The sequence below is a fragment of the Mesoplodon mirus genome (genome assembly GCF_964341445.2).
Source record: "Mesoplodon mirus genome assembly, chromosome: 4".
NCBI lineage: Eukaryota > Metazoa > Chordata > Mammalia > Artiodactyla > Ziphiidae > Mesoplodon > Mesoplodon mirus.
This window is the reverse complement of record NC_138979.1, coordinates 170107310-170131212: the sequence shown is the minus strand read 5'-3', so window position 1 is coordinate 170131212 and position 23903 is coordinate 170107310. Positions and strand designations below refer to the sequence as shown.

General features: G+C 36.2%; 1 protein-coding gene across 1 annotated transcript in view; it reads right to left on the bottom strand.

The window, feature by feature from the left end:
* Window positions 1-23903, bottom strand: part of LOC309802945 (nucleolar RNA helicase 2-like) — a gene marked incomplete at its 5' end in the record, with an annotated part of 78447 nt that overhangs the window by 15005 nt on the left and 39539 nt on the right. The window lies entirely within an intron of this gene.

Below are 23903 nucleotides of genomic sequence, written 5' to 3'. Positions count from 1 at the left end.
TCTTTAAAAAGCCCAGGTATGTGAAAATCAGAGATAGCACAGAGGTGCAAGTTCAAGAATGATACAGCTTTTTGAAATCCTATGTAAATTGATTTCCCCTCTTTACAATTCTGGGAGAGAACAAGAGAGCACATTTTTGCAAACTTGCCAGTCCTTGGGTCTTTTAGCTTGTCTTACTCATGGTCCCACTTGGGGTCTAATGAGCCCAAACTATTATATATGAGCTTATTGTCAGGGACCATGCATTGGATAGTGGCAGAGAAGTGTCTCAGAAGTGACTGTTGCAGAAATGAGCAGAAGTTAAAAGACTAAGACCACTCCTATCATGATATATAATAAGGTCATTAGCTACTGAAATCACCACTGCTATTCAGGTCAGTGGGAGGGGAAGGAGTTGGTAAAGAACAGTCTTACAGCACCAGGACTATTTTTGCCTATTGAGATTCATATTATTTTTTTTGGGGGGTGGGGGCGGGATACGTGGGCCTCTCAATGTTGTGGCCTCTCCCGTTGTGGAGCACAGGCTCCGGACGCTCAGGCTCAGCGGCCATGGCTCACGGGCCCAGCCACTCCACGGCATGTGGGATCTTCCCGGACTGGGGCACGAACCCGTGTCCCCTACATCAGCAGGCAGACACTCAACCACTGCGCCACCAGGGAAGCCCAAGATTCATATTCTTTTAATTTCACCTTGGGGAAAAAAATGACTGGAAGAGATGATAGACTACATTTCATCCTGATCTTATCTTTATAGAGATACTTAAGTTTTAATATAAATAAATATCACAGACCCTAAAAATAGACTCCCACTCAAGTGAGTCTGATTTAGTAGGTCTCTGATGAAGCTCAAAGAGCTGCAGTTGCAATAATACCCCAGGTAATTTTAATATAGATAGGAAAATACTTTGGAAAACACTGATTTGTGGGAATATAAGTATTTCTCATGATCCAAATATAGAAGCTCATTATGTTGTATTTTAATAGAGAAACAAAATGTATTTTCCCTTTAAAATAAAGTATTATGGACATTTTCTTAGATATGTAATTATGTACATTACTATGGATGATTTCAGGGATATAAAACATCCTTCACCTCATCCCACATGACCTGGTAAATCCTGTGCAGAAGGGTTTAAATACTAACTTCCTATAATACAGCATTGGATTTCCAAAAATGAAGTCTTTAAGTGTATTTGTAATAAAGTTTGTAAGAGGAATGTACATTTAAAATATGATTTCACCCCAGGCAGTATAGAAGCACTACTTTTCTGATTGTTTTTCTTGCTTTGATTCCTAAGGAATGTTTGAATAAATTATTGAATGACTGGCTTTTAAAATACCTACAAAACTTACAAGTCTGAAGTAAAGAACATTATTAAAATGTAGAGCATTTAAATCCTTTATTATATTTGCTCTCCTTATTTAAGGATTTATTATCAGCTTGGAAGAGCTTCAGAAATTTAGTTGCTATTTGCTCTCTATAGGTACCTGTAGAGAAGATTCCTAGAATGGATTTAGGTTGAAAACCGACATCACTCTCAGGTTTTATCAGAGAGAATTTAATCTCTAGGGCTGGGAACAATCTAGACAAATTACTTCCACAGTAAGATAACACAACCCTTTACTGACTCTCAGATTCTTCACCTGCTGCCACGCCCTGAATTCTCCCTTTTACCTGGACCTCTTCCTCTAAAGCAGCTTCTCTGGCTTCCTGACTCCAGCCAACTTACCCATTTTCTCTTCTAGAAAAAATTTTTACTTCTAACTTCCAAAGTGCATTCTCCAGTCTATCATCTGACAGGGTATTTCCATATCTGAAATACATATACTTCTAAAATTCTAGGCAAAATCTAGATTATGGAAAATCTAACCATATTTCAGATAAAAACTAATTCTTATTGTTTAATGTCTTGGGGACAAGGAATAAGATAGGGTTATGATGAGACATGGCAAATATATGGCAGATTCAATCAGTTTAAGCCAGGAAATTCATCGGGGCATTCCAGTAGTCTCACAAAATCAGAGTCTGGGACTTCTTGTCAAATTAACCCAGGTTTGTGTGCTGGCCCTTCCACACACGATCTTTGACAAGTCATTTTACTTCTCTGGATCATAGTTACCTCATTTGTTAAAATATGGTTAATGATATTTATTTGATGGATTATTATAGCAATTATACTTTGCATGCAAAATCATTATTAAAATGAAATTTAGCTTAATGTATATTACTTGCATTTCATGGCTCATCTTTAATTTTTAAATTGTTTTTTGGATGAAACTGCTAGCATTGTCTTTATTACATTTTTTGTTAGGTGTTCGGTATTTTGTCACATATATTGGTGCAAAAATCGATTCAATTTATTAATGCAAAAATATAGTTATTTTTAAATGAATAAATATACATTTTAGATAAATATATATATTTTAATGTCAATTTAAATAAATATAATTTTTAACTAGTAGTGCAGGACCAACTTCGATATTCCAAACTGGACTCAAGGTTGAGAAACTACTTATATGATAAGCTGCCATTATGTATTTTTTTCCTTAATTCTTTACTTTTTTTTTTTCATTCTTGGATGCAGGATGTAAACTGTAGAATGTGAGTGATGGAAGGATATTATTATTAATCACTTCATATGGGCAAAAATACACAATGAAGCAACATATGTATTTGTCTTTCGAAGTGCCATTCCTTTCCTGGAGTTCTGTTTCAGATGGTAACATTCACCACAATGCAATGAGATCACATCAAATTGCACACATGGAGTCATGTTAGAAGCACAGATGAAACAGAAATATTTTGTTTTGTCTACTCTCATTAGAGGCATGCACAAAATAATTTGTTTACCATCGCAGGATCAGAGTTGATAATTTACTAATGGCTAATACTGCCTTTCTGTGTACTCTGAGTTAAATGTCTCCCTTTGACAGGAAAGTTAATAGAGGGTAATTTTTTTTAATCAAAAAAACAATGCTTTCGACTTTCTGATTGTATGTAGACTCAGAGAGGATGCGCAGTGGGGTCAAAGCTTAAAAGCATTCTTGCATTCTTGTTTTTAAAATAATGCTTGTAATGTGGGGAAACAAAGTTCAAACTGCAAAAAAATAAGATTAAGAAGACCAAGCATTGCTTAATAAATTGGCAGGCATGTCCACATTCAAGGGATTAACATAGCTTCTACAAACTTGGCAGTATATGCACTTAATGTCTGTTTGTTTCTTACACACACACACACACACAACACATCCTTATGCACCAGGCCTGAGAAAAGCATTTCAGAAGATGCTGGTCAAAGTTCTACCTACCTGGAAGGTTCCATACTAGTAGCTGTTTCATGGAGTCTTCAGAACACCTGCTGAATATACTGAGACATTTTCTTATATGCTCTTGAGAAGCCTTAAGTGGGAAAAACAATTCTTATAACATGTCCTGTGAAATGTTTGTAGTCCCAATTAGCAACCACTGGAGTGATTTACAGACCTTAGAAATCTTTGCTTGTCAATGCTTTAAATGAAACATATTATCCAAGGTTTGCCCCAGTCTACCCATAGGAGCTGGAGTTTGTGTCATGTTTGATTCATTATCCTTGGTTTACTACAACAAAACACTTAACAGGTGGATAGAAAATAAAACAGCTTGTGTCAGAAGAATCAATTATGTCATCAAGACCTGGGCATTATTTAATTTATATGTGGCCTGTTCTAGCAAAAGATCTAAAACTAGTTATGGCTCCCAGCAGGGAAGATCAATTTGCAATTCACAAATCACTTATGTTACACTTTTGTTGTAACAAATGATAATCTGTTGGTTTAAATAAAATCTTTTTTTTCACAGATATTTTTTAAACTGAAGTATAGTTGATTAATACTATTGTGTTCGTTTCAGATACAGCAAAGTGATTCAGTTATATATATATGTTGTTTTTCAGATTGTTTTCCCTTACAGGTTATTACAAAATATTGGGTAGAATTCCTTGTGCTGTAGAATAAGTCCTTGTTGTTTATCTATGTTTTAATTTAATTTAATTTAATTTTTAACATCTTTACTGGAGTATAATTGCTTTACAATGGTGTGTTAGTTTCTGCTGTATAACAAAGTAAATCAGCTATACATATACATATACATATATCCCCATATCTCCCCCCTCTTGCGTCTCCCTCCCAGCCTCCCTATCCCATCCCTCTAGGTTCTCACAAAGCACCAAGCTGATCTTCCTGTGCTAAGCAGCTGCTTCCCACTAGCTATCTATTTTACAATTGGTAGTGTATATATGTCCATGCCACTCTCTCACTTTGTCACAGCTTACCCTTCCCCCCAACCCTGTGTCCTCAAGTCTATTCTCTATGTCTGTGCCTTTATTCCTGTCCTGCCCCTAAGTTCTTCAGATCCATTTTTTTTTTTTTTTAGCTTCCATATATATGTGTTAGCATATGGCATTTGTTTTTCTCTTTCTGACTTACTTCACTCCGTATGACAGACTCTAGGTCCATCCACCTCACTGTAAATAACTCAATTTTGTTTCTTTTTATGGCTGGGTAATATTCCATTGTATACATGTGCCACATCTTCTTTATCCATTCGTCTGTCGATGGACACTTAGGTTGCTTCCATGTCCTGGCTATTGTAAATAGAGCTGCAATGAACATTGTGGTACATGACTCTTTTGAATTATGGTTTTCTCAGGATATATATTGCCCAGTAGTTGGATTGCTGGGTCATATGGTAGTTCTATTTTTAGTTTTTTAAGGACCATCCATACTCTTCTCTATAGTGACTGTTCAAATATGGAACGCTTCACAAATTTGCGTGTCATCCTTGCGCAGGGGCCATGCTAATCTTCTATCATTCCAATTTTAGTATATGTGCTGCTGAAGCAAGCACTAAATAAAATATTTTATCTCAAGTATGGATGCTGGTGTTTGAGAGTGTCAGTGCTCTTAGCCACTGACAGAACATACAGAGTATAAAATGTTAAGGTTTCATGAAATGTTCTTGCATTAGCACTATTTTATAAAACTGGATTCTATGATTTAAATAAAAAGGAATGTATGAATTTTATATTATATCCTAAAGAGGGTGCTAAACTGTTAATACACTAGTTAGTCTTCCTTCATGAAACATTAGCCAGTATTGCATGCTCATCTTTGGCTTACTGTGTGCATCCTTTTTTTGTCAGAGTCAGAGATACATTTGTGGGAATGCCTTGACATGATTTTAAAGGTAACCTGCCTAGATGGGTTTTTTTTCCAGCCAAAATAATACCTTTACTTTATTATTTTTCCAATTGAAGTAGAGTTGATTTACAACGTTGTGTCAGTCTCTGCTGTACAGCAAAGTGACTCAGTTACACACACACACACACACACAAACATATATATATATATATATATATATATATATATATATATGTTCTTTTTTTTTTTTTTTTTTTTTTTTTTTCTTTTTGCGGTATGCGGGCCTCTCACTGTTGTGGCCTCTCCCGTTGCGGAGCACAGGCTCCGGATGCGCAGGCCCAGCGGCCATGGCTCACGGGCCCAGCCGCTCCGCGGCATATGGGATCCTCCCAGACCGGGGCACGAACCCGTATCCCCTGCATCGGCAGGCGGACTCTCAACCACTGCGCCACCAGGGAGGCCCTATATATGTTCTTTTTATATTTTTTTCCATTATGGTTTATTCCAAGAGATTAGATATAGTTCCCCGTGCTATCCAGTAGGACATTGTTTATCCATTCTAGATGTGTTTAATAAGTTAGAAGGCCATGTAGAGAGCTCAGGATTTGGAGTAGGAGCTCTGTACCCATGCTGCCATTCTTTTTCCACTCTTTACCTTACAAGTGGCTGTGAGATTTCAAGGAAATAATTTATGTAAAATAGCTCCAATGACATCTGGAACAGAGGATGGCTCTGTATCCATAGATCCGATTCCATTTTTGAAAATAATGGCTGCTGTGTGTGCTCTCACTCTGCTAAGTGAGATTAAAATTTTTCCCTTTTTAATTTTCTCAGAAAATGTTCCCTGATGTTTGTGTATGTGGATACCACAAATGCACATGGGTGGACACACACACATGTGATTCATTTTGGTGAAATTATAAACTCTCTAGAGTTCTGTTTCCTAACCTAATCTGTCCCTAAAGATCCTCCATAGCTTTTTTTTTTTTTTTTTTGCTGTACGCAGGCCTCTCGCTGTTGTGGCCTCTCCCATTGCAGAGCACAGGCTCCGGACACACAGGCCCAGCGGCCATGGCTTATGGGCCCAGCCGCTCCGTGGCATGTGGGATCCCCCCGGACTGGGGCATAAACCCATGTCCCCTGCATCGGCAGGTGGACTCCCAACCACTGCACCACCAGGGAAGCCCTCCTCCATAGCTCTTTGATGGTTATTTTATGTGTTAACTTGACTGGGCTGAGAGATGGCCAGATAGCTGGTAAAACGTTATTTCTGGGTGTATCTGTGAGGATGTTTCTGGAAAAAGATTAGCATTTGAATCATAGACAGTAAAGAGATTCATCTCACCAATGCAAGTGGACATCATCCAATCCAATGAGGGCCTGAATAGAACAAAAATGTGAAGGAAGGGAAAATTTGCTGTCTCTGTTTGAGTTGGGACAACCAGCTTCTCTTGCCCTCAGATATCAGTGTTCCTGGTTTTGGAGCCTTTGGACTCAAACTGGGACTTACAACATTAGACCCCCTGGTTCCTATTAAGCCTTCAGGTTTGAACTAGAAGTACAACACCAGCATACCTGGGCCTCCAGTTTGCAGATGGCAGATCATGGGACTTCTCAGCCTCCATACATACATAGGTCAATTTCTTATAATCTCTCTCTCTTTCTTCTTCTTCTTCTTCTTCTTCTTCTTCTTCTTCTTCTTCTTCTTCTTCTTCTTCTTCTTCTTCTTCTTCTTCTTCTTCTTTCTCTCTCTCTCTCTCTCTCTCTCTCTCTATATATATATATATATATGGCACATATCATTGGTTCTGGTTTCTGGAGAAACATGACTTACCACAAGCTATAAAAGTCTATTATGATTCTAAAAGAAACTCTTTGTGAATGTGTTTAAAAAAAACAGAGAAAGAAAATTATTTCAGAATAGGTGGTGTGAAAGAGGTAGGATGTGGAGGGCTAAGAGTGGGTAAGTTAAATATGCTTTACAGGAGCTGGTATAGTATCTATCTTGTTAAATTTTCATTAATAATATCTAGAACATATTATGCACTTGAAGTTTGTTGAACGCATCCATTCATGCCTAAGTGGATGAATGAATTGGTAGATGGAAAAATATGACAAAATTCAGTTTAAGGAGACAGATCAATTGAAACAAGATTGTGAGAGTAGTGACTGAGAACACGACCTATGATGTTATTAAGGCCTGGGTTCGAATCTTAACTTTCATAATTATCAGCTATGGGATTCTGGACAAGTAACCAACTCCTTGAGTCAAATTTCCTCCTTATAATAATTCTAGGTAGTGGGTATTACTATCTTTCCCCTTGATGAGGACATGAGACAGGTAAAACACTCTATACCTGTCTCAAAGTAAGTGGTGTGATGATGATGATGGTGAAGATTATAGCTTAAGAGCAATATAATATGTATGAATTTATATAGTGTCTATTCTTCAGTTATTACCTTCAGCCTATTATAGAAATTCGCCCAACAAACTTGTATTTCTCTCACAGATCACTTAAACGAGAGGCAATGTGACCATGTGACAGACTCATTTTGATCTCCAACTTGGTTATAGTAGTTTGCTTGCGAGCTTATGTACTTTAAAGCTTACTACTTATGTACGTACATTAGTTATCTTTTTCTGCTACTAATACCTCCAAAACGTAATGGCTTAAGACAAAATAATCTTTATTATCTCCTGATTCTGTGTATCCTCTGGGCAATTCTTTTGGTCTGGGCTAAGTCATGCCATCTTTCTGGGCAGAGAATGATTGGGCTTGTTAGTCTAGCATGTTCTCTTTCACAGGTGAGAAGTTGGCATGATGTCACCTTGGACCACAACAGTGACTTGCCTATGTGTCTTTCATTACCCAGCAAGCTATCTTGGGCTCATTTCAATGGTCGTGGTTACAGTTCAAAGAGAGAGCAAATCCCAACGTAGGAGCACTTTCAAGTTCTACTTTGCTATTTGTTCTAATGACTTCTTAGACAAAGCAAGTCACATGGCCAAGTCCAGATTTAGAGAGTAGAAAAATACATAAGCTTCACCATTAGCTTGGAGGAGTTGCAAGATCAAGGGTATTATCCATACAGGTGTTGGAGGAATTTGTAGTCATTGTAACCATTGTAATACTGCAATCTACCACATTCTGTTGAATGTGGTACTCACTATTCACTGCTAAAACTGACCATAATCCCCTTCAAAATTGACTGTTCTATGCCTTCAACATCCATGGATACAGTGGCTTGCTCATGGTAGTTGTTGATTACTTTTAACTGAGAAAGGAAGAATCTAAGCTTCATCTAGTCATTCTTCCTTTATAATTCAGTTTTAATTAAAATACTTAAATTTTATTAACTTTAAGGTACAAAATATGAGTCTTATTTAAGTACATAGAAAGACTGTTGTGTAGAAAAAGGCATTACTTTTATTTTAAAAGGCTTGGCATTTGCTCTCTAACAAGTCATTTAAATTCACTGCCTCTGGTTTCAAAATAAAAATGGGAACTAATTTGATTTTTCTCACCTGTGAGACAAATGAGACAATATATGCGAGAATTGCAGCATCGGTTATAATGTGAGACAAAATATCTTAATAATATATAAGCAAACAAGCAGTATCTTTGAATTTAATTGTTTTAAAAATGAAACCTTGTTTATCTAGTTTTCTATCTCCATGTGCATTTAAAGGCTTATAATAAAAGCAAGTTACCTAAAAAAAAAAAAAAAAAAAAAAAGCCAGTTACCTTTTGATTAATTGCATTATAAATATGGAGCCAGTATGTATCAGACACAGTTTAGGTACATACTCAACAGTTTTAATAGCATGAATTTTCCTTGAGTCTTCTAATTATTTTGTTCTCTGGGGACTTAAAAGAAGCATCAATGTAACATTGATTCTTAACTAGGGTGAATTTCCACCACCCCCCCCAGGGTACAGTTGACAATGACTAGAAACATTTTTGGTTATTGTAACTTGGAGAGGTTGAGTACCAGCAACTAGTGAGTAGAGGTCAGAGAAACTGCTAAACATCCTACAATGCACAGAGTGGTCCCTCCAACTCCCCAACAAAAAGTTACTCAGCCCAATATGTCAGTAGTGCCAAGGCTGAGGAACCCTGCTTAACTGAGTGAAGAATTTACTGTGAGGTCATTATTTTTTAGAGAAAGCAGTTGATGATGAGCATGATGATGGCAGTGTTACAGAGGACGAGATGGAGAGAGGCTTCTTTTCTATTCCTCCTCTCCAGAAGTGGCTACCCTTCCACAAAGGACAGGATGGTAAGGAGCACTCTCAAATCTTTTTACCCATTGAGTGAACCCTGCCCTTCTGGTACTTCCCAGTGCTCACTTATTATCTCAGTGGTCCCCTCCCTGTCCAGCTTTACACTAGCATTTTCTTACTGTTGTTTTCTTGAAGCATTATCTGAGCTACTGACTGGGCCTTTAAAATTGATGAGGTACCATCAGCAATTTCCATTTTTATTAAGGGAGCAGAGGCGAGGGGGAGTTGAGTTCTGGAGTGTGTTTGGGAGGTGTTTGTTTTGACTGTCTGGTGGCTGCATACCAGCCTGAGGGAGTCACAAATGCCACTGCTGTGCGATGGTATAATTTTCCTGCCGCTCCAAAGAGTCTTCTGTGTTAATCTCCTGGCATGTCTGGCGACTTTCAAAATAGAAATTAAAGGCAATTCCATGGAGCAGTGAAAAAAGATTCAAGGTCCCCATTCGTATTTGTGAGGACAGAGAAAATTGCTATGTGCAGTTGGCCCTTTTCATTACTGAGAACATAGAGCAGCTCGGCTTTCACCAGGGCTAATTGATTTTCACAGCTGGTGCAAGAAAGTCTAAGAATGGTATGAAACTTAAAAAGTCCCTTTGTCCAGACACTGAAGCTCATGGGTTCTGCACGGACTTAAAATTTGCGCTTCAAGAAGAGATGCTGAAATCTCCCGAAATAACCTTGTGCACCAACCGGAAAAGAGTTACTTGTTCATAGAATGCTTGGTGTGAGTGGGTTATGGCCTGCCATATGGCATCCCTTCAAATTCATTATTTTTCCCTTTACATTAATTATGTTATGTGGCACAAACCTGATTTCACCCCTGGTACCAAATAATTCCCCCATTTAATATGACATATTAGATGATGTTGATGCCTGCCTTTGCCTTATGGATGACAGAAGACACTACCTACTGACTAGAGGTCAGTATCATAAGTGTCTGCATCATAGACTTTTTGTTTTCTAACTGAATTTCTCTACTTTATGGGCTAATTGGTTTATGTACTCCTTATTATGAAAAGATGGAAAGGCAGTGGGAATCTGAGGCAGGGCTTTTATTCAGAAGCAACAAAGCAAAGATGTAGTTGCTAGAACTGGGATAAAAGGGGAGGATTTGATCACACGTAATGTCAGTGTCCTAATGGCCTGAGCATCTTAGGCAAGGTAGCAAAGTGCAGTAAAAAGCATGGGCATCAGGTCAGATCATTCTGGCTTCCATTCTGAATTTGGCCACTGAGAAGTCAAGGGATCTCAGATGAGTTCCATTAGTTAGGGTTGTGAGATATAAAATGAATGTAAATGGGCCAGGGATGTCATAGCACTCAGCATGCTTTCTTCTTCCTCTTCCAATTGCCTCCCTGGAAGTTAGGTTCAAAGTCTGAGTCTTGCTGATCAAAGCCTAAGTCTTGCTCATGAAAGCCTACTTGATGTTGAGTCTTGAACCATGATGGAGACCTTCTTGTATTTTCGGCAACAACAGAATTGGTCTTATATTTTGGGATGCAACTGGAGGATGTGTATAAAACACAAGAAGTTGTGGAAAATACATCACTAAATCCAGTAAAGACTATTATCTGAAGCAGCAGTCAACAAACATTTGACCAGAGTCCACTTATACAGAGGCAGAGAACCAGTTGCCTTTCTTCAACATATCTTCACCTTCTCTTTGAAAAAAAATAACTTGATGACATGTAGTTTAAAAGGAAAAAAGTGGGCTTCCCTGGTGGCGCAGTGGTTGAGAGTCCGCCTGCTGATGCAGGGGACACAGGTTCGTGCCCTGGTCCGGGAAGATCCCACATGCCACGGAGAGGCTGGGCCCATGAGCCGTGGCTGCTGAGCCTGCGCGTCCGGAGCCTGTGCTCCACAACGGGAGAGGCCACAACAGTGAGAGGCCTGCGTACTGCAAAAACATTAAAAATAATAATAAAATAAAAATAAAATAACTTAATGGAGATGAGGAAAGTTGCTAAGCAAATAACTGACAGACGTGGGACTTAGGATAAGAGAGTTGTGAGTGCAAAATCCCGACGGTTAAATCTGCCTTTAACTTTCATTAACTTCCACTGATTTACTCCATAAGCATTCATTGCCCACCTAAGAGATTGCAACTCTGTAAAATTGACCTCAAGAAAAGGAGAAACACTGTACACATAGAGGATAAAATACTTAATTTCAGATAGAACAAAATTAAAATAACTTGGAGAAGGCAGCATGGCACTGAGGAAATTATGTCCATAATATCACTGTTCATTGCTACGTCCACCAGTTCCTAAGACAGTTCTTGGTACTTAGAAGTACTTAATAAATATTTGTGAAATTAAATATTAAATGATCTGTTATGTAAGATCCTTCATGATCTGGCCCCAACCCCAATTTTATTTATTCTATAAAATGCCCTAGATCCCCAAATTTTTTTTTTTTAATTTCCTTCTTTATTTCCACTTTAGGCAGTAAATTTAAACTTCTACTTTCTTTTTCTCTTCTGTAAGATAGAGATGATATTAATAATATTATATATCTCGAAGAGTTCTCATGAAATTGAAATAATTTACTACATTTATGGTATTTAAAATTTTCCTGGCCCATAAGTAATGCTACATAAGCTTTGACTCCCATTACTCTTTGTTTCTCCTTGTAGAACTTAAAATTATGCAAGTATTTGACTGTGGTATTTCTGTCTCCTCCATAGGTTGTTGTTTACAGTTTGAGGACAGGTTCTAGGTCAGAATTTAGGTCATAATTCAACTATGTATTCAACGTAAGTAGTAGTGTTTCAATACAGGAAGAAGGCTTATAGTATACATGTGTACATCCATCAGAGCACCCACTGAAATATCATTTCACTAGAGATTCGTCTGTAAAAGTCCAGTTTATCCATTCACTTATTCAGCAAAGGTACAGGCAATGGGAATTGTTTGCCGTATTCATTATTAGAACAGTCTTCATTGTGTTTTTCTACAGTATTGTGAGCCTATATTTGAAACTTTAAAATGTCTTATCCCATCCTCTTGCTATGATTCACCTGGCTAATAAATAATCAGTCCTGGTGAAGAAAGCATAAGAAATTGTGTGGGAAAAGGGTTGAGCATTCAAAGTGTAGAGATTCAGTTGGCCACATTCCATCTTTAAGACAGAGCTTTACAGGGAAGAAGCAGAGGTACCCTCCTATTCTAGTTCTTGTAAAACTATCCCAGCTGTGGAAATCTGAGGGCAGAACAATTCTTTCACAAAAGAGAGGCCTATATTTGGAAAAAACTGTCTTTCCTAACCATACGTAGCAAAACACCAACAATCATAAAACCTACTACTTAGTGTGAAAAACATTGGGTTTATGACTAATCAATCAACACTGATTTATTGAAAACTCACTGCATGTTCAGTCTTATAGATGCTCGATGAGAGAGAAAAACAATGTATTTATTAGTCTTCTTATTTATGGATGCCACATTTCATTTTAAAATGTAATATGAGGCAGCCTGTGAGAGTACTAGTTTTAAATAAATGAAATGAGCATAAAAATAAGACTAAAACAGTAGGTAAGAATAAGAAAATTACATGCAATATAATTCTGGACAGATGCTAGTCATGAACTATTAATTTGATTTTCTAGCAGCCAGAACAAAGAATAAACAGCCAGAGAAAAGAAGACTTAGAAATGTCGTGGTAGCCATGCTTTTGAAGACAAAACTTAAAGAAAACCCATGAGGACAAGTGTTTTATTCAATTCTATAGTCTCTGTACCAAACACCACATTAATTGAGCACGAGTAGGCATTCCATAAATACATAGAGTTAGCAGGGGGGTTATTTTTAAATTTGACATTAAATTGCATGTATTATACCTTTAAAGAAATAACCTATATAAGAAGATGAAAGAGCATGAAATCAGAACTGTCTCAAAAAATCCACTACATATTGTCCATATTATTGCTTCATTCAGAAAACTTAATGCACTTAAATGAGATGAGATCGACAAAATAGTATTCACTGAATTTTAGAGGCTTCGATTTCTTGTTTATAATATTTTAAAGAAATATTCCACTTCAAAGCCCAGACATAGGGTCTTAACCCATCTTATGAGCAGTATTTTTTTTTTTTTTGAGGTACATGAGCCTCTCACTGCTGTGGCCTCTCCCATTGCAGAACACAGGCACCGGATGCGCAGGCTCAGCGGCCAGGGCTCACGGGCCCAGCCACTCCACGGCATGTGGGATCTTCCCAGACCGGGGCACGAACCCGTGTCCCCTGCATCGGCAGGCGGACTCTCAACCACTGCGCCACCAGGGAAGCCCTATGAGCAGTACTTTAAAGTAAATAACTAACTCCTTTTTTTTTTTCCTAATAGATAAACTCTGCTCCTCCATTTCTTCTAAGTCGTATCACAATTTAAAGTTTTATGAATGCTAATGAAGAGCCAAGGATAAATCTAATTAAATTTTGTGCCAGTGTAGCTTTCTAATAATTGCTCTTAATTTGAAAATTTAAAAAAAAAAATTCTCTCTTTCTCTCTTTGATGAACCAAGTCGCAGCACAGTAACTTATCTGCCAACACTCAATATTGGTAATAACTGAATTTTCTGGAGCTTACCATTTCACTCTCCTTTCATCCTGGAGATGACTGGATAAATATATCCTGCTGGCTTAATAAGTTGTATTAAAACTCAAAAAGGGATTCTGAAATGGTCCAAATCACACTACCACAACAAAGGTAAGGTTACAAAAACTCAACATCCAAATCCCTTGCCAGTGGACCTCTGATAAGGGGCCTTTCATTCTAGATAGGGTTAAGTGAGAATTGCTGTGTTTTTTAAAACTTTCTCTTTTGGATGACTAGAGGAATGCCACCTGGAACGCATTATAAAGGTTAACATAAAAAGCATCCAGAGACAGGGAAAGAGGCCTTCTGCCTCACCTCCTTTCCTGCTTTCCCTGACCAAACAGCTGAGAATGCTGATCTTCTGAAAAAAAAAAAAATCTGATCAAAACCTATTCACTAAAATTGATAAAATGCTCCATTACCTTAGGATCAAAGAGAAGTCAAGAATAAATTACACCGAAGGGGACCTGGAGAGCCCATTGAAACCCATCAACAGGCAGGTGAGTGACAGACCAGGAAGCAATTGTAGAGCCATCAGCCTAACTGCCTGTGAAATCTACCCTGGACCCATGCTCTGCCACCCGGAGAATATCATCTCTCGATGACAGCACCTGGGACCTGTCAGTCATCCAAGCCCAGAGAATTAAGACTTACATTATAATTGTCTCCACTTCATAGCCTTAGTTGTCAATGAACTGGAAAAGTACTAGACTCAAAAACAATTTGCATTTTAAAGGACTCCAGGAAATAAAAAATGATGTGATTTCTTATGGTTGTTAAGATAGACATGCAGAACAAGTTGTATTGAAACTTACTAACAATGATATATTTTGTTTTTAATGGTCATTCCTAAAATACTATCCAAATTATGACCCTCAATATTGCTAGGTAACTAGACCGTAGGGACATTTCCTATATGCACAAATGGTTTTTACCATCATTTTTCTGATTTAACAGCATATTTTGCTTAAATCACAAACCAAAAATTCATTAACTTTTGAATGAATCTTAAAGAACTTACATGATTTATTGATAAAGACACAAGTCCATTAGCAAAACAGTTCATTTTGTTTTATTGGTATTACATTTTCCCACTGTAGTTTGTTCATTTCTTTTAAATGCTCTCCGTTTTAGGGTCTTTATTCTAACAGTGATATAATGTTAAACCCTAATGACTAATCTTGAAAAGAGTACAACCTATTATTAAATTAACGGCTTCACCAAACCTTCTTTTAATAAAAATGAACACTATCCCCAGAATATTTAGATGCCTAAATGACTGAGTTTTGAATGTGATAGCACATGGCTGGTTTGCAACCATGGATTTGAAGTTACCCTTTATAGTTGAGTTGACTTTTGGAAACATCTGTGGATGTATTTGATTATTGATGAATCATAGCTTACAATTTCATAGCACTTTATAATTTAGAAAATGTTTTCACATATGCCATACCATTGGATCTTCACAATAACTCTATGAGACAGATACTCATGCTGTTATTTTCTTCATATGTGGCCCTTTCTTTATATGCAAACTGTAGCTCATGGAAATCAGAGATAGTAACTGTTCCTGAATACAGTTACTCCTAGTCAGTGGTAAACCTGGAGCTTGTGTCAGGGCCTTTATATTCTAAAGCCTCTGTTCTTTCTACTCTGTCTTGCAGACCTTACCAAGTAAAGCAGATGTACCACTGTTGTCAAAATGTAGGCAATTGTCTATTTGCCTAATGTGCTTGAATAGCTTCATCATCTAACGCCTACCTATTGCTACTATTTATTAGTTTCATATAGCTATGTAAAATATTTTAAATTGTGATCTGGTCAATCTTAACCATGTTCAAAAGCTGCCGATATCTCAGCCTCATGAGAATTGCACATGATATTTCAAGGTCAATGAAAGTTTTATGGTATCTGTTATTGTTTTTCTCCCCATTCTCTATTTGTTCAGCAGAAAAACAAATACTATTATGTGTCACATTTTTCCAGTAGCATGCAGTCTAATCCTGTTAATGACAAGAACTTGCTCGTTAAATCAATTTAAAGTACACTTTTGACACAGATGTAGTTTTTCTTCAAGGATTTGCAATCTTTTTTTCTTTGTGCCTTAGCCAAAATTTGGCATTAGCAGTTTGTCTTTGATTCTTATCTTCCTTTCAGGAATGACCATCTCCTTATACCTATAATAACCTTGCCTTTGCCAAAATTCCAGAACGATTATGCCACTGGTGTTCAAAAATATACCATCTATTGAATTTCTCCTGGGTTCAGCCAGCTGGGTTCAGCCACAATTCCCTGACTCAAATCATACCCAGACAGACTTAACTGTCCTGTGTTTCACTTCCTCACATTCTGTTGTCCCAACCCTGCTACTCAGGTTATTCTCAACCTGGAACAACTTTTCTGAAGCAATATTTCTATAGCTGCACTTTGCATTCTCTTTCCTCTCAATTCATATTTACCATGTTTTTGTGATTTGTGATATGAAAGGATTTGTTAGTTTGTTATATTACCCAGCAACTTCATATAGAAAAATTTTGGCTGCAAAATTGTATCTCTTCCTCCTAAAAATACTTTCAGTTTGCAATTTTTTTGTAAATAATTTATTTTTATACTTAATCTAACTTCAGAATTTTAAATGCTATACAATACAAAATGACAATAGGAGAGAGTATTTTGTTTGCCTGGACTCAAATATTGAGATTTTCCTGTTTAGAAAGAGTGTGATCCAGTTGCTTGAATGGAAACACCATGTTTGAAACTATGGATGAAGCCATTGACATTTCCCCCCAGAATGGCTTTCAGTGATTGTTATGGTTCAGTCAGTGACAAAAGCCATTTTATGTATTTCAGCAGAATTCTGTAGTCCCAGGTCAGATGGTTTAAACAGTAAGATTTTAAAATGGAACATAAATAGATTTTTTCTTCCAGAGCTAGAGAACTTTGGAAAGTTTATACTAAGGCAAAGTCCATATTGGAAAGGTGTTTCTTCATATAAGGTGTAATTGATGAGAATAAACAGATATTGGATGGGATCTCTGGAGACAGGGAGTATTCCTACCCAATAAAAGAAATATTGCTGATATTGGGTGGCATTTAACCTGTTTTACTTCACCACAATCAGAAGCTCCCTGCTTAATCGTTGAACAATTCCCTGTTGAGCCCAACTGGACCTCCTTCAACATCTCAACCTGTAATCCCACTTCTGTCAAATGGAGTAACAGATAATGAATTGATTCCTTCCTCCACCCAAAACCTCTTTACAGTGAGCAGAAGTATCGGTTCTCAGCCACCTAACCCCATTCCCCTCACCCCAAATTATTTTTTCTTTGGTCAATACAGTTTAATAGTCTTCCAAGTAAAAAATGTTCTGGGTGTCCTGAAAACACCCAAGGAATTCAAGTTAAAAATCCATTTTTTAAAAGGAAGAAGGAAGCTGAAGAGAAAGCAATGTGGAACTTTCTAGTAGGTGGCATTAAATATGAGGAGATGTGTTGGAGCATAGTGGAATTTTATTGCTCCTTAAATCACAAGAGCGATAGATGCTTTCTCAGCCTGCTCATAAAGGCAGTCTCACACAAAATGCTAATTTTCCATGGGTTCTCCCATACTAGGAATGCCAGTAATGCTTGATCAGCTAATTTAGGGCCAAGTGTATTTCCATCAAGAGAATAGTGATGGAATATCGAAAAAAAATGTTTTTTTCTTCCTTCTTTCTCCATAACGTTGTTGGCTTTATCCACAAAGCACATTAAAATTACTCACTGAATCTTGAGAAATAAGCAAATCAGGCATAAGTAATGCTTTTTGGGTGGTAGGAGGAGGGGAGAGAGGAAGGGAAGGCTGAGAACACTGAAACTCTACCCCTCCAGATAATATATGAAGGACTTCCTCTCTTCCGCAGAGCCATGGCTTTCTCTCACGCCCCATTTCCTTGCAGCTAGTAAACCCTAATGAGATAGCAGTGCTTGTGCACTTTTGTGTTATACAGCTGTCCTTTTTCACTTTGACTCCTCCAGTGACTAATTTGTCACTCTCATTACATGCACTCCTTCCCTTCCTCCCCCTTTTCATTTTGTCATTCATTCTCATTCCTGTGATCCCATTATTGGTCTCTCTGTCTCTCCTCTCTCCCTCTCTCTCCCTCTCTCTCTCACCCTGGGATAAAGAAAGCAGAACATTTGCACTCCATTTTCATCACCTGAGAGAGGCTGCTACTTGAGTGACAGAAAATAAAAGGGTAAAGGGGATGTCATAATGCTTCTTGGGTTTGAAAAGTCAATCCAACAAGTTAACAGCAGGCGTACAGCATGGAAGCTATTGAATGATAATAGTGGTATTCTAATTGTAGGATTTCCCTTTTTCTACCTCCACCCCAAATTAATTGGTGTGATGGTAACTGTAGTTGGTGAAACTAATGATGTTTTTTTAGAGGTGCTCACTTTGACCATCTGTACGCGGATTCAACATGACTGTGCCAGACTCATAGAGACTTCTGGCAGCTTTTCTGGAAGAAAAAACAAAATAAAAAGGCAGTGCTATGTGAACCTTCTCCAATCAAAAGTCAGAAGAGTGACTTCTGGTCTCTTATGTAAAATGCTTGATAAAGAACAGAAAGAAATTTAATATCGGCACATAACTTGCAACCACTTTTTTTTTTTACTTTAAAATTCAAAACAGCAGGAAGTAGACTGCTATCTAAGTTTTAAAACTCGAGTAGTTTATTAGAAATTTAATCCATTTGTTTATGATTCATTGACACTGCGCTCATCAAAATAGTGTTTGCTCAGGGTGATAGTGGATTGAAGAAGACTTCAAAGATGTTTTTAATTTTTTTTTGCTAGGAATTTAAGGGTTGCCAAGAGTAAAAACAACCTACACTATGCAAATTCTTAGTTTGCTCCCAGCTACAACATTGAAAGTACCTCTCCTCTAAGAATGTCAGACCCGATGCATTTACTCAGGCTTCTTTCTTCCTTGTGCAGTTGATAGGATTGTTTACGTGGACTAGAAAACTTTCCATTCCCTTCCATAACTATGACCCAAAAGGGGTAAAATGCTATTTCATCACTTGAACATTTTGAAGATGGAATTAGGTCTGGCCTTTCTTAGTGGCCAGAATTTATTTTGTTCTCTCTTCAAAGAAAGCATTTGGCAGAAACTAATGTACAGAAAAGACAAAAAAGACAGACATTAAACACTACAAGATGTGAATTGAATGGTTAGAGGGTAATTTGCAGATCTTGATGACAAGAGATACACGTGATAGTGGGAAACAGCAGAGAGGTTTAGATTAGCTGTGTGATGAAGTGATTCCTGAGAGGGTGAAAGTAGAGGCTTTGCAAACTTTTCCTTTTGTCTTTTCAAGGACACGTTGAAATTGGGGTTCGTGGGCAATGTTTCTCACAGTTTAGGGATATCCTATTGTTCTGTAATGCAAGAACACCAAATCTTAATAAAACTGAAGGGGATAGTTGTTTTGAATGAGACAGAAATTAGGAATAGGAGAATAAATTCATATTTTAAAAATATCACATTATCATTGTAAAAGTACCAATGACAAATAGACCAGTTTATTTTGTTATTTCTGATACTTTCATAGACAGTGATTTGAAGATCATCTGCCCTTTGAGAATTTGCTTCCTAATCTCAAATCATCCCCAACTCAGTGGCAGTAGGAATTTCCGTCCCATTAAAGATAATTGGCCCTGGTGGACTAGAATGCTTTAGAATGATGCAGTGTTGAAGCCTTGCTTTTCATACTGTTTTCCCCCAAAGCTGTAGTGATATTTGAAGAACAATAAGAACTGGGATTAGTTTTGTCTAAATCACCATCTTCACTTGCTGACCTATATGGTTAGCCACCTAACATGAAAGATCTGACATCAGATCTTGCTCTCATAAAATCACATTTTACATGATAATTGGGGGATCTTTTTCCTATTTATATCAGCTTTATTGAGATATAACTCACATACTATAAAAGCCTCTCCTTTAAAGTTACATTTCAGTATTTTTAGTGTATTAGCAGAGTTATGCAACAATAACCTTTCACCCTCAAAATGTCTCATGCATTTACTGTTTTTGGACTTTTTACATAAATGGAATCATACAATATGTGGTCTTTTATGATTGCCTTCTTTTTTTTAGCATAACGTTTTCAAGATTCACTCATGCTGTAGCTTGTATTAGTATTTCATTCCATTCTATTGCTGAATAATATTCCACATTTGCTTATCCATTCATTAGTTGATGGACTTTTGGGTTGTTTTCACTCTTTGGCTCTTATGATTAATGCTGCTATAAACATTTATATAAAATATTTGTATGTATATTTGGTTTCATGTCTCTTGAGTAGATATTTAGGAGTACAATTGCTGGGTAATATGGTAACACTATATTTAGTATATTGAGGAACTGCCAAACTATTTTCCATAGAGATTGCATCACTTTATATTTCTATCAGTAATATGAGGGTTCTGATATCTCCACATCCATGCAGCACTTGTTAGTGTCCCACTTTTTAATTATAGCCATCCAAGTGCATGTGAAGTGGTATTTTATTGTGGTTTGAATTTGCATTTCCCTAATGACTAATGGTGTTGAGCATCGCTTTATGTGCTCATTGACATTTGTACATACTCTTTGGAGAAGAGTATTCAAACCCTTTTCTATTTTTAAAAGTTGGATATTTGTCTTTTTATTGTTGAGTTTTAAGAGTTTTTAAAAATATTTTCTGGATAATAGCCCCTTCTCAGATAGATGATTTGCAAATATTTTCTCTTACCCTGTGAGTTCTTTTCACTTTTTAAAATAGTGTCATTTGGAACACAAAAATTTTTAATTTTGATGAAGGCCAAATTGCCTTTTTTTCTTTTATTTCTATGATTTAAGTCACATCAAGGAAACCATTGCCTAAATCAAGATTATGAATTTTTACTCTTATGTTTACTTTTAATAGTTATATACTTTCAACTCTTACATATAGGGTTTTGAACAATTTTGAATTGATTTTTGTCTAGGTAAATGTCCAACTTTATTCTTTTTCCTGTGGATATTCAGTTGTACAGAACTATTTGTTGCTAAGATTATGCTTTAGACATTTTTGTCTGAAATCAGTTGACCAAAAATGAGAAGCGTTACCTCTGTACTCTCGTTCCTATTCCATTGATCTATATCTCTATATTTATGACAGTATCATATTGTCTTTATTGTAGCTTTGTAGTGAGTTTTGAAATTGCTAAGTATGAGTCCTACAACTTTGCTTTTTGTTCTTCTTCTTCCAGATTGTGTCAGCTATTCCAGATTCCTTGCACTTCTATGTAAATTTTAGGATCAACTAAAAAGGCAGCATGGATTTTGAGAGGGGATTATTGTTGAATTTGTAGATCAATTTTTTTTTAGAGTATTGCCATCTTAACAATATTAAATTTTCTAACTCATGAATACAGAATGCCTATCTATTTAACTAGGTCACCTTGAGTTTCTTCCAGTGATGTTTTAGAGTTTCCTGTGTATGAACCTTTTACTTCTTTTGTTAAGTTTATTCCTCAGAATTTTATTATTTTTGATACTATTGTAAATGTATTTTTTTCTTAATTTTATTTTCACATTATCATTGCTAATGTAGAGAAATACAATTTACTTTGCATATTAACCTTATATCATGCAAACATGCTGAACAGTTTAGTAGCTATAATAGTTTTTTTTTTGAATTCCTTAAGATTTTTTACATCCAATATTATGCTTATGTGAAGAGGAAAACTTTTATATGTTCTTTATTTTCCATTATGGATGGCTTTCATTTATGTTTCTTGCCTGATTCTCTTGGGTAAAACTTCCAGCACAGTTTTGTAAAGTGATGAGAATGGACATCTCTGTCTTATTCTTGAGCATGGGAAGACAGCTATCAATCTTTCACCATTATGATGCAAGCTGTGAGTTTTTCATAGATTGCTTTTATCAGAATGGTTCCTTTCTATTTCTAGATATTTTTAGTGTTTTTTTAATCATGAAATATCATTATTGTTTGTAAGATGATTTTCTGAATCTATTATCATGTGGTTTTGCCATTTATTATATAAACATGGTGTTTTATATTGATTGATTTTATATGCTAAACCAACTTGCATTCCTGGGATAAATCTCAGTTGGTCATGCTATGATCTTTTTTATGTATTGCTGGATTTAGTTTGCTAGTATTTTGTTGAGGAATTTACGTCTATAAGAGATATTTGTTTCTTTTTCTGTCTTTGATTTGATATCAAAATAATATTGGCCCCATGGAATGCAATGGGAAGTGTTTCTTCCTCTTCTAGTTTTTGAAATGGCTTGTGAAGAACTGATGTTAATTTTTCCTTAAATGGTTGTTGTAATTTCCCTTAGAAGCTATTTGAGCCTGGGCTTTTCTTTGAGGGAAATTTATTGAATGTTAATTCAGTCTTTATAGTTGTTATATGTCTATGCTTATTTTAAAATTATTCTTGATTGAGTTGTGGTCCTTTGTGTCTTTCTAAGAATGAATCAATTTCATCTAATTTATCAAAATTTTGGCACATATTTTTTCATGATATTTTCTTATAATCTTCTATATTTCTCTGAAGTCTGTAGTAATGTATCCTCATTCATTCTTAATTTTATTAATTTGTGCAATCTCTCTTTTTTTCATGGTTAGTCAATCTAAAGTTTCATCAACTTTGTTGATCCTGTCAAAGAACAAATTTTTAGTTTTGTTGATTACTCGCTATCATTTTTCTGTTATCTACTTCATTTATTTCCATTATGATCTTTAATATTTTCTTAGTTGTACCTTTCTGGGATTAGTATCATATTCCCAGCTTCTTGAATATTCAAATGAATATTCAAATGGTATCATTCAAATGGATCTCTATAGGGAACTTTTAAAGGATAAACATGAAGATGAATAAAGAATGAATGTGTAGAAGTCTCACTGTCAACTCTGTTTGCACCAATTCTTTTTACAATAATGCTGGATAGCATGGAAAGTTAACCATACCATAGTCAGCAATTAAATGGAAAGAGCTAAAGATAATGAGTTTTTGGTAGACGGAATACTGTGAAGAGTTTTAAGATGGCAAAAAATTAGGTCTTATAGTGTCTTTTTTTTTTTTTTTTGACAAGAAGTATGTACTCTGAAAAGACCTATGTATTTTGGATATCTTACTTAAACTAAGCATCTTGCTTGCTGCTTCCTGATCCCCACTGTTCCCCTCTCAGCATCAGAGATATTCCAGATCCAGATTTTCTCTTAATGGCCTCCCCTCAGTTTGTTTCTAGGTTCTGCTAAAGGGAAGCCCAAGTCAGAACAATGCCTGTTATAGAAAGAAAAAGAAAAAGAAGCAAATCAATATAACATAGGAAATCAATTCTTTAGAGATTTTAAGGTTCAGAGGAATTTGTCACTGGATCTTTGAATGATGGTCAATGCTAAGAAATGTGCAGGTGTTTGAACATATTTGTAATTTCTATTAAAAAAAAACCCTGAAATTCTCTGAAGATGATTTTCCATTAGGCTATCCAGTGTCCATTAAAAATTTGAGAATAAAATGGTCTTGTAAACAAACTTTGCTTTAACAGGACACATTGGATTTTAAAAACAACAAAACATTTTAAAAAGCAAAGCCAAATAATCATGAATATATTACTGTTTGGCTCAAAAGAATACCTAGAACAGAGGAGTTATTGATCCATTTTTTAAAATAAATGAGTATATAAGTGGATGTATATATATGCATGCATCTACATGTATAAATATATAAATTAATTAATACATGAATGACATGAAGTATAAGTGGTCAAATGGTAAATTGAGTTGAATAATAGTTTGATTC